Source organism: Callionymus lyra, chromosome 4, assembly GCF_982586985.1.
Source record: "Callionymus lyra chromosome 4, fCalLyr1.hap1.1, whole genome shotgun sequence".
In the NCBI taxonomy this organism is placed as follows: domain Eukaryota; kingdom Metazoa; phylum Chordata; class Actinopteri; order Syngnathiformes; family Callionymidae; genus Callionymus; species Callionymus lyra.
The window spans coordinates 33,567,556-33,585,937 of record NC_141821.1 but is presented as its reverse complement, the minus strand read 5'-3'; positions in this window follow the sequence as shown (position 1 = coordinate 33,585,937).

Genomic DNA, 18,382 nt, shown 5'->3' with positions numbered 1-18,382 from the left:
AAAGAATATCCATATTGCTAGGATACCATGGTACAAAATGATTCACCAAACACACACACCTGAGGCTCACGACCACCTTAAATACCTTGTGCCCCTGTTCTACTGCGCCACCCTCTGTACAAAAAAACACAAGTGATTCCAATTACCAAATAAAATAAGGCTTTTTACAGAGCCGTTGTTTTTCCTCCAACAAATAAACAAATCAAATTAAAACAACTATAACTAAGTGAAAAAGGGACTCAAATAATACGTTTAATGATAGTACCAGTACGATGTAAAGAAAACAGAAAGATTGTTTGTATTATCACAGAATAATGTAAGCTGATGAAAATGACAAGATGTGATTAAACTAACAATAAATATATCACTACAATATAACCTACAAGTCAAGGCACTTACTAATATGCTGTATATATAATTACTAATGCTGTGTCTAATTTGAAAAAAAACAATCAATAAAGTTCTATCTAACCTAACCGAACCTAACCTAATACACATATTAAAATGTATATTAAAACAGATAACTGCTACTTTCATGAACTTCGCCTTATACATTAAACATTAATGGTTAAAACTGAATGAAAATAAATGTTGTTTACACATTAAATAGCCTGAAGAATGAGTGAAGTTCTCTTTAATTTAAAGAACAGCAAGGATAGCTAAGAAAAAAATGCTGGGAAAAAGACATACATCATCACTCAGAAGAACTGCAGGTAAAAGCAAATCCAGAAATAAGTACTTACTGAGCGAAGCTGTTGTATTTAATCATTAATGATGAAACCATCTGCTGCGTCTGCTATAATAAGTGCAGGAATGACAGTCGTGTCAGTCTGACATTAAAGCTTCATGATCTTCTGTGTTGAAAATGTTTGTGAGATGCATCTCTCCAGTGACTGTGATGATCACACATAACTTGAAGAAAGAGCATTAAAAAAAACAGTCAAGTTGTTGTCCTGTTGTTTGGATCAACACATTGTTACGACTTCTGGCTCGTCGTGTGATACACTCAAGATTTATTCTCAACCCTGGCTGCCTTTTCACTACAGTCCACGTGAGTTATAGCCTCACACTCCGTCGGGAATACATGTCACCGTCTGACAAGGTTGAGGGATTCAACGAAATTCTACAGCAATAATGGAAATGTCCGAAACCCCTGAGACTGTGACAGGCAGGAAATATCTTAATCTGTGTTGACCCTTTGTTGGCACATTCATTCTCCCTCAATGGTAAGAATGTGCAGCACAGTGTGAACATGCAAACCACTACATCTGGATTGTGTTGCTGTGGCGGAGGCCCCGCTCATATTTGCGAGGTGTGGGTGTGAGCCAGGGTCCCCTGCACCATGGTGAGGGCTCTCCATCACTCCACCTCCTGGTTTGACAGGGCCCGATTTTGGGGCCCATCGAGGTCTTGCTGAGAAATCTCAAACTGTGCACTCAATGAAGAAGATATTCTGTGTCGCTCTAATGGATTTCTCGCTCACATTAACTGTCTTGGTGGATTCACTTGACCGACAGATGTGACGTTGCTGCCTGGTCTGCTTTAGTAGCAAGAGTTTGACACTAAAATAACTAGTATGTGTCCAACAGCAAAGACAACAATCCTACAGATAAATGGACCAAGTCAAAGGTGATTGGACGACCAGAGCTTTTGTGTGACAAGAGGTAGAGCAACATTTTGCTGGTATCAAATTCAATGGCATGGAATGTAGAAACACTGTGCCATTATCAGCTGTACGTTCCGGATGAAACCCATACTGTATAAGCAGTGGAACAATGTACAAACGTTGCTCTTTGCTGTTAGTCTGTAGAGATGATCTCTGGAGCAGGAGTGGGCACTTGAAGTTCCTGCAGGACCGCATTGTATTCTGCAGTGAGGGGTCGTCAACCTAAAAGAAATGAAAAGAAAGTCTCATTTAATTGTATATTATTAAGATCATTTTATTTATAATAAGAGATTATAATATTATTATAATTAATACACTAACTTTAATCATAACACATTATTAATCAATTTATTAATCTCTCTAAGTATTATTAATTGCTTATCACTTACTAACAGTTTACATATATATAAAATATGTAATTTAAAATACATTTCAACATCAATTTTATACTGAGATCATATACTATTGTAAAGGCTGAACGGGAGTAGAGAGAAGAACGACTCTCACTTACACTCACTTACACTGACTTCTTCTTTTAAACCAAACAGAATATTTAGTTCTTAATTATTGCACTTAATGTAAAATCACAACGCTTTAGTCATTTCTATCCTTATTTTATTTCATTCATATTCTTTTTTTTCATATTTTATTTATTTTTAATAATTATTCTATTTTATCCTATTTATTTAGTTATGTTTATTTCTGTATTATTTGAATTTCATGTAGTAAGTAAGTAAGTAATTATAATTTGTAAAGCAACAATCTTAGACCAGGCCTAGAACTGTACTGCCAGTAGTGTAGAGCTGCTCCTGAATTTCCTGGTGCAACAATGTTGTTGAAATTTCCAAAAATCTGATTTCTGAAGTTTTTGTGGGTTACAAGTAATACTGAGAAAATAAAAACTTGTTATGTATTTCTGGACCAAGAAATTGACCACTGATCGTCACTTCATATGGTCTGGCTTCCGTAAACTCTAAGGAGACAGCCTTACTGAAAGTGTCCAGTGACATCGTGATGTCGGCTGACTCGGGTGAATTCATAGTTCTGGTTCTCTTGGATCTGTCCTCAGCCTTTGACACAGTTGATCACCAGATCCTGCTGAGAAGACTGAGTGAAAAAAACTTTGCAAAATAAAAATTAAAAAAAATTCTGTTTATTACTTTCAGAGCTTTTCATGGTCAGCCTCCACCGAACATCAGTGATCTGATCCAGCCTTACACCCCAGCTCAGACTCTGAGGTCTGTGGATCAGAATCTACTGATGGTTCCTGAACACGGTTCAGGACCAGAGGAGAGAAATCCTTCCAGGCTGTTGCTCCTAAGCTTTGGAAAGATCTTCCTCTCTCTGTGTGTTTGATGGATCTACTGACTCCTTCAAAAAACATCTTAAGACACTTTTATGTGTGCAGGCTTTTTTTCTCATCTTCTGGGACTCCTGTTTAGAGTTTTTAAATTTTTAGGTATTTTTAAATGTATTTCTTTTGATTGTTTAAGTGCTTTGTGACCCTGGTCTAGAAACGTGCTTGAAATAAGTATTACTTACTTACATATTTTTTTGTCTATAACTCCAAATAGGAATGATTTTCATGAAAATAATCACTTGAGGAGGAAGTCTAAGTAGAAAGTATCCCTTTAAGAATAATAGAGAAAAGGAGGAAAAGTACAAACAAAATGAATTTGTTGGCTATCATTGACTTGTTGTTATGACCGACCTGGCGGTGAAATAGAGACTACCAAACCTGGAGAGTGTCCATGACAGATCAGAGACAAAGGAGTATACACTTTATTTTGGCATCCTGTCTGTTTAGTTGTTCATGAAAATAAAAACCAACTCTGTGTTTTGTCTATTCTGTCGTAGGGTTCACTCTTCAGTTAAGCTGTACCTTTGATGTGAATTGTGTGTGAAATAAATGTAGACATCAGGTTGTAAATGCATACATTTAAGAGTAAAGGTTATTGAGATTGAAGTTTGACATAGAGGGATGTGAGCAAAGACATTTCAGGGATCAAGCAATACACCTCCTGTGTTTCATGTACAGAACCTCAGGTACAATACCAGGGAAAAATAACTTTTTCATTTTCTTTTGGGAACTTTTTGCATATGAGGTCTTCATCATTTGCTTTTTAAAACTAATAAGGTCACACACATGCCTCTGTCATTTGCTCCTAATTCAGGGGGGCGGGGGGGTGTCATGCTGGCGGACACCTGCGGACCCTCGGTTAGGGACACAGCTCTAATCAGCCTAATACATTTGTGTCGCAGCCAATGACCCACTGGCTGAGTTCACAGTAAAGGTCATGTGTTGAGAGATACTCTGTCCCCCAAGGTCCTTCTTAATGGGGAGCTTCTGTTCCCCCGATGGAGCCGCTGACTCGGATGAACCAGCATGGGACCAGGACCGTTATAATACAGTTATTAATAAAAGTTAGCAAAGGAATTGTAACTTTTTATGTGAAAAAAAATGAGCATAAAAGAGGATGTTTTTTCTTAGTTATTTCGTGACTACACAGAGAACTGCATTAAACCATGTTAATGATTAACACTGTCCTTTATATATTGATTTAAATATCGATTAAAATTAATACATTTGTGAGAAACAACAATCCTCGCTTCAAAGTAAGATTTGGATCACATACTTTTAATATAATAAATAATTTGTTAAAGATACGTTTTACTTTCATCTTGGAATAATCTGTGAGATATTAAGGTATAAGGTATTAAAGCTGGAAAAATGTCATTTGTTTGGCTGTTTAAGGAAATCATAGCCTTAAAAAGTGTCGGAATGACTTCATAATTTAGTTGTCACTGCCACAGTTAAAATGTTGCAGTAAAATAACATTTCAAATAAAAATGGAAAAATAATGTTTCTTTTTTCCCCCCGACTTCAAACCCACAATAACCTCTCAATAGCCCCTTATAAATACCAATTGTTCATTTTTCTTCCATGCCATTAGATCAAGCGTAAGAAGGATGTTTCCCCCCTCCTACACGGACTGATACTGTACATCATTCTGAGAAAATTGTTCAGGGCTATTGTCGGTAAATAATAGCGAGAAGGTCGGCTATTGATCGGTTGCTGGAGGACACCTTGGGGGCATGTTAAAGAGCCCTATTGGTGCTTGTCAATGATCCCTTTATGGTCTTAGATTTGACAGCCCTGAGGTCATAAATCAGGGTTAAACTCGTTCACTAATAGCAAATCAATGCTGCTCAATAAAGGTTATCATTTGATTCTAATCCACGTGATTATAATTCATTCTGGTTGTCCATTTGTCAGGACCTGAATAGTCTATAAAAACCATCCATCTCATGGAGACAAAGCTGCCCGATGCTCTCTTCTAAGTCCACGATCATTTCTATAATTTAGAGGGTGCCTCCGAGTCTTTGTGAAATGCCACAGTCTTCCAACTCAGGAGGTTGCTGAGATTTGAAACTGCAATGTAGAAGTTATATTGAGATAACCTTTACACAAGTGTAGATATTTCATCTGCATTACAATTGCCCCGAGAGCAACCTACTTGTTATTTAGCGCTAAGCCTCGTCTATCAATGTGCTTCCAGCTCGTGGAAGGCAGCATCCTTCAAGGGTATCTGCGATGCAACCAATTGGGGCGCATGGACGAATCTATCTAAGCATAACCTTTGCAGTACTCATATTTATGATAAAGGCCATTTGGCATTGGCAACTTGCTTGCGCAAGGGTTTTAAGGCGAACAACGCTGAGGATATTAACTGCTATCTGGGAGTTAACATCGACGTCTGTCTCGTCTGTCTATAGAACTGATCGTCCTCTGCCGGGAATGTCATTATCTGATGGATTTTCGGTCTACCAAGGCAACGCTGCTTTAAACCCTGGAAAATAAATTGTGGACAATGGAAGGATCATTGAATTCACCTTTTCTTTATTTCTTACCTTTTGTTCAAAGACGTTCTGTCATTCTATTGGTACTCAAGTTCAACATAAACTTAGATGCATGTGAGTTATATGGAAGGGATTTGTACAGCGTCTATGAAAGGAACAGAGGATTGGAGTATTGTTTTGTGAGCAATATGAAGTATTATTTCACAGTCCACATGTGAATCTGGACATTTGATATTTTAATTTAGTCTATTACCAACAACTGCATTTTATATGTGATTTAATTTTCTTAATATTGTTTCCTCATTAACTATGTCTCTCGACAAAGGTTGTTTTCCTGCGTCAACATTTAATGTTGATTATTTAACACTAAAACAAGTTGTATCGCTGAAGTATGTCAAGTAAATATGTGTAGTGAATCCTAAAATCTACCAAACACAGCAGATAAACTACATAAGCTTTTTCTTTTTATGTTTGAAAGCTCTTTCAAATTGTTAACTTCTCTGCTACAGTTTCATTAAAGGATACTTTGTTGTCCGTTAGTACCAAGATTAGTCGTGTGTCTACATTCTTCTACTGCCTTATGGTGACATATAGGTATCACAAATATTAAAGTAGAATAATGTATATCAAGGGTTCACATCCTTTGTTGCACCACTGACCTGTTAAATACAGGCATTCGAACAGAAAGGTGCATCTTACTGGTTTTTCTATAACAGGCGTCACCAGCGAGCTACTCCAAGAGCATAATATATATTATTACGAATAATAAATTATATATCTGCAATCACATTTTTGATTCCTCAATAACTACCAATGGGACAACAAGAAAGAAAACACAAAATCAAACATAATCAGAAAGTATTTGTTACCACGTTGGTGACCCCTGCTCTAAAAACATGATATAAAGTTTATGTTTGACTGATCTTCTCTTGTTTACTGGTTTTGGTTCAGTAAACTTGACATGAGTCTTAATGTGTCACATTGTTTCTGAGACTCCTGTGTTGTTCCCGGTGTTATCTAGATATTTTAAGTATATATTTTATTGAGTTTTGTTTTGATTGTTTAAGCGCTTTATGACCCTGGTCTGGAAAAGCGCTCTATAAATATAAATTACTTATTTACTTACATGCAAATGTTTTTGTTAATATCTGGTATTTTCAAAGTAAAAAATATGTGTCGCACGATAATAATCAATTCCTTCCATAGGGACCAGTTCTGGGCCTAGGCCTGGTGTTTGTGGACCTCTGATGTATATTGTTATCAGGATGGTTATTCTAGTGAGTGGACCTGGTCGATGTGATTGGATACAAAGGTTCTTGCTTTGTGTATTGTTTCATCATTTCTTGATCATTTCTCAATCAAGCAGTCCATACTTTAAACAATGATTTTATGCTTATAGGATTGCTTAGGTATCGTAGAATCGTAATTCCCTGTCGATCAGGGGTCAGAAGACTAAATAAAAAAACTAAATGAGTCACACAAGTCATGTCTCCACATTAACTAGAATTAGTTAAGACTACACAGTTTTAATCATTTAACTATATTTTTGCGTACAGATTCATTGGAATCAAAGTGTTGCTATTGAGCACTTGATCTTTAAAGCAAGTTGACAGTATAATGTCACACAAACGTTCACTAGAGCTTTTTATTTCTGTTATTCAGAAGAGCGGCAGCAACAAAAGAAGAGATCAATGTTCGGTTTTGATCCCGATAGACCAGTCATCCGGCTCCATGGGAATGAGATTTATACTAATTCATTTTCTTCATTCCTCATGTATGACAATGTAGCCAGATATATGAATCAAATTCAGAAATGATCTGTTGAATCAGTACAACGGCAACCATGTCTCTTATTTTGCATATTCATATCAACTCCATTCCCAAAGGACAAATACATTCACATGAACAAGCCTTTGAATTCGGATGATAAAAGCCTGTTTCATTTCTTACCTTTCTCGCCCCAAAACCTGACTCTGATTTGGCAAAATGTATTTCTAATTTATCTTTTTTTTCTGCCCGAGGCGAAACTCTCTCAAGCCTGGGGCTGTTTGAAAAGCAGTTGGACACAAAGACAGACCCTGGGAACTTTGCCCATGCAGTCAATCAGTCAGACACCCCAGAGTGCCCAGACTCGAACAGCTTGTTTTTTGTCCGCAGATATCAAACAACTTCTCTTCTGCCTTCAGATAATAAAAACATGTAAATCGAAGACACTTTTTTTCTGCTGCGTGTGTGACTTCTTTGTGTGTGTTAGTTTGTAACCGGGGAAGGTTAGTGGGTACGAGGCGTGTTCATGGTCAGGGGCTGGTCAGCGGGGTGGACATCAAAGGCAGACAGAGGTCTGTGACAGTGAATGCAGCTGGTGTCTCAGTGCTGGACACCGCTACAGGCAGGGACTCAGCTGCCTGACAATAAAGACACACAGGGGAAGGAACACGCTTCAAAGGTTGGATCCAAACACGCTCTCAGGAACACACGAGGAAAACAATCAGAGGAATACAAACAACTGTATAGGTGCTCTACCCACGTAGCTCACAGTTTTTCTTACAGGAATCCTGCTGTGATACTTTGCTCTGTTGTTCTTTCGGTTTCTAATTTCACCTGCCATCAGCCCACCGACTGGCCCTTTTCATCCAACACATCCCCCCTTCATAAATAGCCGGACATTGGGTGGATATCGTTGCTAATCTTTTTTAGCAAAAATGTGGTTTTGATTTTTCACTCTATTACTTTCTTCCCTTACATTCAAAGAATGTGCACATGTTCCTCCAGCGCGAGCTCAGAGGTTACACCAATGTTTCTACTATTTTAGCAGACGAACAAGGAACATCTCTTTGAAATAGATACAGCTTTCCATGTGATGTTCAGTCTGTATATAAATCCCCCTAATGAAATAATCAACCTTAAATAAAAGCATTTTTACCTATATGACGACTTTATGATCGATGGGTTATCAATGAAATTTAAAATCAAAACTAAAATTAAAAGTTAAAGACCAGATTAGTTAAGAAGCATCTGGTTCGCATTTTAAATGTTTTGGCTTTTTTTTTTTTTTTTTCTTTTTTTTAAAGACAGAAATCTAGTTCATTTATGCTCCATAATCAGTGTTTAGGAATGTTACTTTTACGTATCAATCACATTACAGAATACTTTACTAACAAAGTATTTTGGAAAGTATTTTGTTACCAACAATGAAATTATGATAAGAATCCAGCGATTGTTTTTACTAGCTTTTGAGTCCATCTCCCTGAACTGAAAATATATTGGAGAACAGTTGAACATTGTATGATTTTAAGATTAATACAAAATGAGTTGGACTTAGACAAGAAAAGATGTTGATATAAAAAGTGTTTTCTTATCAAAAATTAGCAAAAAATAACCATGTCTTAAAGTCATCAACATTTCCATCACAATTTTAAGTATCCTTGCACACACACACACACACACACACAGACACACAGAAAAATGTTTTTTGGTATTTAAACACCTGATTCTCGTGTTCAATTATGTTTGCTACTACAATATTTAACCACCTCATTGGCTGAGGAAAGAAAAGGATAACATGAAAAGCTATTTTCAATACATGCCCACCAGGCCTGCCGGTTAAATGTGATTTAACTGAATGTAAAATAACCCTATATTTGTGTCAAGGTGAACGACCTCCCTTGCTTCCAAAAATACATATGCAGTGGTGGAGGTCATTCATCTTGACCAACAGACAACACAAGGGATACCATAAACACATTTGTTTTCCGGGCCATCGGGTCACCTTGACCCTGAGGTAACAAGTGATAACTGGAAGGAATGTTGTAGTTATTATTACAATTGTAAATTGTTTAACTGCTTACATTCGTCGCTAAAACACAAACCATGGAAAACATATTTTACAAATTTTTAAAAGCAATTTTTAGATGTCTTACGTCACACTGGTCCACGCTCACGTCACGGCGAAGCATCTGCTGCTTCAGAACTAGAATCTGATTTCTGGATGATGTCGGCAAACACCTGCGTACACCTGTTGAATTTTACATCACAGAGCCTGAAATAGGAAACAAAAAGAGTAATCTATTCTGTGTATAAACACAACTTTATACCAAATACCACCTGTTAAAAAACAATGTTTTTTTATAAACATAAAGCGGGTCCAGGTATAACTTTGCTTCCCAACACTGTTTAGAATAGTATCAGTGAAATGTACCCATCATAAGCTTTGTTAGAATACACGACATCATCGCGGCTCCTCGACCTGGAGTGTGTTAGTCGACTTGTGTGTGTCAGACATTTTGGGTTTAACTGCATTTTTCAAATGGTAAATGGGTTCTTAAGTCAGAATTTGTCATTTGCCTGTCAAGCTACTTACTGTTATTTGAAAAAACAAGCGCTTTGTGTTCAGAGTACTTTGGTGTAAAGATTTTCACCCTTTGTGATTTACATGTTGTCAATGTTTTTCATCACAACTAACGGATTTAAAGTCCTCGTGAGACCACAACATAAAAAAGTCACAATCCACATTTTTAAAAGGCAAATTGTTGATTAAAAATAAGTATTTAAAATCTTACAAAAGCTTTTCAACGGCTGTAATCGTCATTTTAAGAGGCTTTTATTCAACCGTTCTCTTCTACCCCTGACCTCGTAATCTTAAAAATGAGTAATCCAAAAATAATGAAGCTCCATTTATAAGTCGTTGATATTAAACTGGTGATGAGAAAAGAAAAATGGTGCCTTACTTTTGTAAGCGCTTCATATCGAAGCATGAAACACAAAGAGAAAAGAAGAATGGAGAGGACAAAGAGTGGAATCCTGGTGGCGTGCTGTGGACAGCTTCATGTCTGATATGGTCCTGACTTCACAGTGGGACCCCGTGTCTGAGCTGTTGACAATTCTTCCTCCACAGAGCACTCACATTTTTAAGTTATCATAATGCATGGGTACATTTGTGTTGAAAAGTGTTTTTAGTTTTAATTAATAATATGATTTGATTGATCTTTTGTTCTGAATTTTATATAATAACTCAGATTTTTTTAATCACTTTCAGGTCAGTTCCAGTTTCATCCTGCAGAGGGCGTGTCAAAACAGCAATGTGGTCCAGCACAGCGGGAAGCCCAGAGACACACAATATCCCTACAGGGGGAACTTGCGGGCCTATTTCTTCTACTTATAAAGGAAGGAAATGCGTTTGTAACAGGTATAAACCTTAATAAACAAACAGTTGTGATTTTAATCGACACCATTTTTATTATTAACACCTGGTTTTCTGTTCAGTTCGAGGTGAAAGCTTTAAAATCTACAGCTGGTGCTTTTATCCTGACATCCCTTTTTAAATGGCAGTGGAACCTTGAATAATACATTACTTATCTATTGTGATCGTGTTAGTGGAGCCATTAGTCATTTAACCATTTATTTATTACTCCATTCATCTACATAAATATTTAACTATGTCTTGGCATCTTTATGGACTGCTTACTCTGCTGCTCAATTACAAGAGCAGTGTCCTACCACCGCCATATGCCTGCGATCTCTCCTCACTATATCTCCCAAATTTATGGTTGCCTACTCAGAGCGACGTCGTTCTGCTGGTTTTAATGTATATGCGAGTATTAATCTGGGCCTAATGACTGGCAGCAATATGTTCAAGTGTGCATTCTTCTAAAATGGAGGGAAATGAATGGCGTGTCATGTTATATTGTGGGCGCCCATATGATCAGCTGGAAGGAAGCCCTGAGATAAATATCGGACGAAAAAAAAGACTTTTTTTAATGTTTTGTATTCATTTCTGTTTGCTTTTAATATTTAAAATATAAATGACTGTGTAACACTGTGTACGCAAAAATGAAATATGATACAGGGAAAAAAAAATGTAATCGTTTGTGTCATAAAATCAGTATATTCTTGATTTGTGTCATTAAATATTTCCCAAAAAATTGAATGTAATACAATTACTAAGTTACTTTTAACCTAATATTGTTTGTTTTTGGGGTGATTTTCAATCACATACCTACAGTTTTACCAATTGGTTCAAAGGCATTCTTCCACCTAAAAATAATATTCTTAGTGTGTATTGAATTTGGCTGATAATGTGATGGATGCCATTGAATACAAATGACGATACATTATGGTTGTTTTTTTGGAGGACGAGTCTTGTAAAGAAGCTTATTTTGGTGTTGGAACATCTCCTCACGTACACAACACTGATCCTTAGTTTGTAGTTTATATTATAAGAAAACAAAAATATGCATTTTTAAAAAGTTTCTTCTTTTGGAACGAGAGCAAAGAATAATGAAAAACTAACACAAATGTAAAAATAGTCAACCTGGGTAAATATTCCTTGAAAACTTTTCATTCAAAACAACCAAAGCTTGTTAGATGAGGGGGCGCACGGAAGCATGCAGAAGCGAAGGGAAGCACGGAACCGTAAACACCCACCATGGGTTCTCCTTCAAAGTGATGAACAGCGACAAAAGCCGCACTGGTTGTCTGTGGCGAGACAAAAAGAGCATTTGACCACCTGGGTGCGCATCATTTTCTCATGCCGCTTCTCAAGCATGACTATCAGAGTTGTCCACTTTATCGTTATGCGTGGCCCTCTCATCCAAGTCGCACGGAGCTACTGTTGTGCAGCTTCTCAGCCAGAAGAAGCTCCGGCTCCCACAGAGTGACCTCGGAGCTCTGTCACACATGTCACACTAACTGTGAGCCCACCAGCCACCACAGCTGCGGTTTGATCATTCAAACTGCCCATTATCATCTGAAAATGGAAGAAGCTGGAGTGTCTTTTCCAGGAGGAAGACTATAGGATTTGACTGCATAACTCCATGTAATCACACTTGGATCGCTCACCCTCCCACGCCAGGAGCTTCCCTCAAGAACCGGCTCTTCTACTTTTTATACAGTATATATATACAGTAAGTATATATATACTATACACTATAAATAAGATGTATTCATCTGCTTTATGGGGGTCATACTAATTGGCCAAAACATGTTTCCATTTTTAATCAAAAGTGGAAATGGCACCAGTTTGACCCATTTGTACTTTTATTAAAACAATTGCAGTAGCTTCTTTAAACTAGTTTCATATTGAAAATGAGTGAGTGCCGAGATTCCTGCTGACTTAGCTGGACCTCCCGAACTCTGCCTGGCACACGGGTGACATGTTTAGCGTGCCGCTGTGCTTGCTTTTTGATACCACAGACGGCTTGTGACTGGCAGGACATGTTTCTGGTGTCTCCGGCTGCTGAAACAGCCATCACTCTGACTGGATGCTTTCAATCCACAGCCCTGATCCTGCTCATAGACAGGGTCAAGTTTGGACCATCAGTCACCGGCCAAAGGGGCGGGGCTAAGCAGCTGGTGGCCATCAACGACCAGTAAGTTGTGCGGTCGTCCACCTTCTGTCACATGTTTGTTAGTGCAACTCAACCTTCCTTCTATATAAAAAAAACATTTGAAATATGAAACTAAAGCTTCTTTGTGTGGACGTTTGGAAAGTAGAAAAAGATGAGACTTTGATGTGTCCCTCTGTAAACACACACGTGTTTGACCTCACATGAAGAATGCTTCACACACATGGCTCATATGGTTTTGCACTGACACGTTCAGCTGCACGTCAAAGATCTTCAAAGACACCAAAACTCATGAGGCGAACAGTTGTATGTTTACCCAAGTTTGGGTCAGTGTTTTCAGGTGCATGTCTTCCATGGCATGTCCCTCCTCCATCACTCAGATGCACTCATACACACCATTTGCACCCCGGACTGATGCCTATATCGCCTTTTTTCATTGACGCACACTAGGTGTTGTTCTAGCTGAGGGGTAGGGGGGGCAGCGTTTGTGTGGAAAAGATCTGTTTTTTACTGTGGGTCAAACTCTGGCCAGGCCTAAAGGCGGCAGTCATTCGATCCCTCCCGAGGAGCCTCTGGTCTGGGACTGCTGGAACCTCCACCTGCTGAGAGAATCTCGCTTTAAATACATTGTTGGAGCCCCTCGGAACACTGCAAAGGGGAGCCGGGACATTACGTTAAAGTCAACACGGCAGGATCAGTCCACTCTTTGTACTGAGCCCAGAGGTTGACCCCCATTTTTGAGCATGTTGTGTGAAGATGGTAGCTAACGTGCTCACATTTAGGAACATCTGGATTATGTTGTATTGATTGATGTGTCATTTGTCATCCACGATGAGCACACAATGCTTCGATTCAATGTAAATAATTTCTCAAGGTTTCCCAACTTCAATCTGCTGTAGTCGACCAGCAGATGGCAATCAACTTTTGACATGAAAATACAGTCAAAAATATGTTAAAACACTGGATTTAGAATGATGTGTACTATAAGCTAACTATTTAGACAAATAAATAAGTCTCTGCATTTTTAGGGTCCTATAGGCCAGGGACAGAAAATACAATTTAAGGGCCCCATTATTTACTGTGACTGTTGTATTTTAGAGCACATATAAAAGATAAATAAGCCACAGTTTTGAAATGTAAAATAAGAGCTTGACTATGATAAAATGCCTATTTTTTTCAAACCATTATTTCAATTTACTTCAAACTAATTTTAAGGAAAGAGAAATCATTAACAAAGAAGGAAAAGGGAAGAAAATTGCCGAAACAAAAACAAAAACATGTTATGGTGTGATTGACGATGTGTTCTCTAGACCAACACTAATTTAAAACGCTATACATAGAAAGTACAATATACTTTCTTATATATACTGGGAAATGATTGTAGCTGCTGTTAAAACACATCTAGAACACAAAATAATTTGTAGGATGTAAATCAAGGAGTAGGATCAAATATAAATTTGTTTTTGGACATGTGTCTACTTTCCTAATAACAAAGAACATTGTTCAAGGGTTAGTTCACCAGAAATTCACAAATGTTATACTCACCCTCATGTCAGGTAAGGGTTGGGATTATTTTCAATGTGAGGCTTCAGTTCAAGATTGTCGTCACAGACGGATACCACGGAGGTATTTGGATGTTTTTAAGTGTGTCTTTTTGGACAAAGATGAACCTGACCTCCAGTCGCTACGTCAAAATATACATTTTTTACCTATAACTCTAAAAAATAATGGATTTCTCTGAATATTACAATAATCCCAACCCTGACATCAGGGAGAGTAGAAAGAAATGTGAATTTTGGGTGAACTATCACCTTAAAGGGTGTTAGGGGGTTAGTCTTTTAATGTCTGCCACGAACAACAAACGGAAATATCTTTCAATCCAAGATGGACATTACAGCGGTATGGAGGCATATAGATGTTCAAGGCATCTTTCCAGTGGAAGTTTGTCCACTGGGCGCTCAGTTACTTCATTAAAAGGAACATACATTTTTGCCTTTAACTCTAATAAGGAACAGATTACTCTGAAGATAATCCCAACCCTTAGTCGACATGAGGGTGAGTAGAACATTTGTGAATTTTGGGTGAACTATCACTTTAAGGAGCTGATTGTTTTTGGATTAAAGTTTAAATAACCCTTATCTTGTGTAAACATACAACTAAAGTACATCAAATCTAAGTTAAGATTTCCTCACCTTGTGTCCTTGCACTATTTTGGAATACAAAACTTTTTTCTCCATAGTCACAAAAGTACAAGCCAGTGTCCGAGATGACCATTTTTTATTTCTTTTATTTTTATTCTTTCTTGTCAGAGGAGGAAGGATAAGAAGTCATCCATCTCAAGCTAACAGCCACCAGTCTGGCCCCATGCTGGAGCCCCAGAGAGAGGAAGCAATCGCTCACAGCACAGGAGCACATTCCCCCTCAACACAGGGGGGATAAGGCCATTTAACCCATCAAGGCCTGGTCTACTTCTCTTGGCGCTCACGTGCACGTACCTATGTGTCTATTATGGAGTCTGTCATCACATGCGCGGGCTAATGCGTTCTTGCTTACGCCAGCGTCTGTGCGTCGGACTTAAAGGCCGATCGTAAAGAGCAGGAGAGCATCCTCCCTGAACCCGACCCCCGGCTCCAACTGTCATATCTTATTCCAAGAGGCACCCCCGGCCGCCCCTCGGCCACCCCCCGTCTCTCTGTCCCACTGACACAGCACTATCACAGAGACTTGTGCTATAACCAGCCTGAGGAATTGACACTCCAAGTGTTTCTCAACACTTTTCTAATGGCATTGTGAGACCCCTGCCACTGCCGGGATGGAAGGTGTTTAGCACCTGACTGTTTTTACTCTGTCAGAGGAGGGAACCTAGTGCTCCCCTGGCTATATAAACCAAGACTAGCTCCTCCGTTATCATTTCCACCGTGGGCATGCTTCCTCCCGTCGAATCACTGGTATTTCCAGAAGTAGCAGCTCAGGCCTTGTTCAAGCCTTGAGATATATAGTCGGGACAAGCACATCCAGAGGACATGAAGGTGAAAAGATTCATCAGACAAGCATCGCAGACAAATGCATGGCAGGGAGATAATGGTTGACCATGGCCCATTACAGAAATAGAAGTGTCCGTGAAGAATGAGACGACAATGGAAAGAAACACGGGAAACGACTTGCGTGGTGAATACACATGAAGGCGTTGAATGAGAAAGTGATGAGAACTGAATGGGTAGTTAGGTCAAGAAATGAAAGAAATGGAGTCAATAAAGGTGAGGCAGAATGACTTTTAAACAATAAAATTGATGACCCTTGTCTGGAGAACAGTAAAGCGTTGATGTTGTGAGCCATGACCAAAAAGCTATTGTTGACTAACGTCAACGGTGTGCTGCATCTTTGACCCCCGTGGCTGGAAATAGGAAAAGGGAGCAAATGGAGGAGGCATATAGGAATTACCGAAAATATGTAGCTGTATGAAAATGGACCTGAAAGTGTTTTTGTAATTGAGACGTCTTTCCTCAAAACACAGAGAGTTCAAGACAACGACTAGTAATGATCATGAAAATGTACATTGAGTGACTTATTAAAGGGATAGTTTTTTTTGTTTTTTTTATCATGTCGGGGCTTCAATAAAAGAGGGACGTTACAGACGAGATGGATTTTTTTTGGTGTCTTTTCAGATGAAGAAAAGTGAGCCTTATTCACGACCGACATATGGACATTCATTTCTGCCCATGACTCCAAAAACACACTAAATAATAAATAATCCCTCCCCTTAGTGGACAAGAGGGTGAGTAGAAAATAAGAGAAATTAGAATTTCGGATGAACTACCAATTACCAGATGGAGACACCATGAGGAAACATGTTTAGTTGACCAAGAGAACACGAACAAATGGCAGTAAAGGACCAGGCAGACCAGAAACGTAAATGACCTGAAGGATCTGATACCTCATTACAAGTGACGATCCAAGCGAGCACGCAAGCTAATTAGAGGAGTTCACTCTTCTAGAGGTTGTGCACGTGGCGGGGGGTACAGGAGACCATGTCACGTAAGTCAGTTGTCAAAACTGCAGTTCTTAACACGTTTTATTTAAGGATCAGTTGTAGGGCATTGACAAAGAATACTTAATCACATATTATATACAGGTAAACTTAATCTTCAAGGCCGGGATTTTAAACACTTTATAAACTGGGGCCATTGAAATGTATTTATTAAATATTAAAGTGTTGGGCAGGTAATTCAAAATAACTAATGCCTTACAAAAACATGGTAGAAATTTACACACACACACACTAATTTCAGTAACTAGCTACAAGTCATTTTAAATATTAAAAACAAAATGCCAAAATGTATTTCCCTGACAAATATAACTTTATGTTCATTGGTCTTTGAATTTAAACATTACAATATTTCTTAATGATTAAGTACATTTTCTGTGATTTTTTTTTCCATGTTTTGTAGTTATTACTTCATAAAGTTCTACCCCGTCTGAAATCTCGGCGAACAAGAGGTTACGAGAGCAGAGTTCATTGTGATTAATGGTCTTCACTTCTCCTCCAGCTGTAATCACATCTCGCTTTGTTTATACGAGTCCCTTGCAGTTGGAGACTTCTGGGATTGATGACACACAGTGACAAACCTTGACACTTGACCAATCACAGAGTGGATGTGGTTAAAAAGTAAAACAGTGGACTTGATGTACATCACAATTCAAATTGTAATATATATAAATATATTCAAAGCTGTCATAGTTGATGGTATTATACGGCACAGTAATCTCTATTACATTTTACAGTAATTAAAGTTGAAAAGGTTTAACAACTCCTGATAGCTTTGGATTGCAATTAAGTGGTAAGCAACTAATAATGATATTTACGATTGGAAAATTAATCCATCAATCAATTGATGACTTTGTTTCTGAATTCATCTCCATGTCAGCAAGGTGTTAGAAGAATGAAGAGAACATTTATCCAAGGTACCATCATCTATATTTTCCCACCAAATAATGGTCTTCTTTCTTGAGAATCGGAGCATGGTGGACATCAAAGGTGGTTTGCTTTGATAGGTAGCAAGAAGCACATCAATAGATACTCAGAATGAAGCCACTGATACACAGTCTGAGGCAGAGAAGCATCTCCTAATGATGTGGTTTTGGTTTTTGTTCTCCTCAGACTCATTGAGTGTCCAGGACACTATGACTCATCCACAGAAAAAAGAAAATCTCTAAAAATAAAAATAGCCACACTGAGAAAACTAATTTCTATTAAATGGATTAACTTTTGGAGTATTTTTTCAGACCGTTAAGATCATCCATTGAAGCCAATCAGACGCACAAAGGCATGTTGTTCTCATTTAGAACCAGACTCAAGAGTGACTAAAAGAGAGAGAGTGGATCCATAGTGTTTGTTTCCTGAGGACAAGAGTGCTGATTTAGACATAGCTAGCCCAAACACAGATGCCCCCTTCCTGTGGGTAACAGAAGGAGACACAATGTGTTGGAGAGGCCGGAGCTGACAAAGGGATTA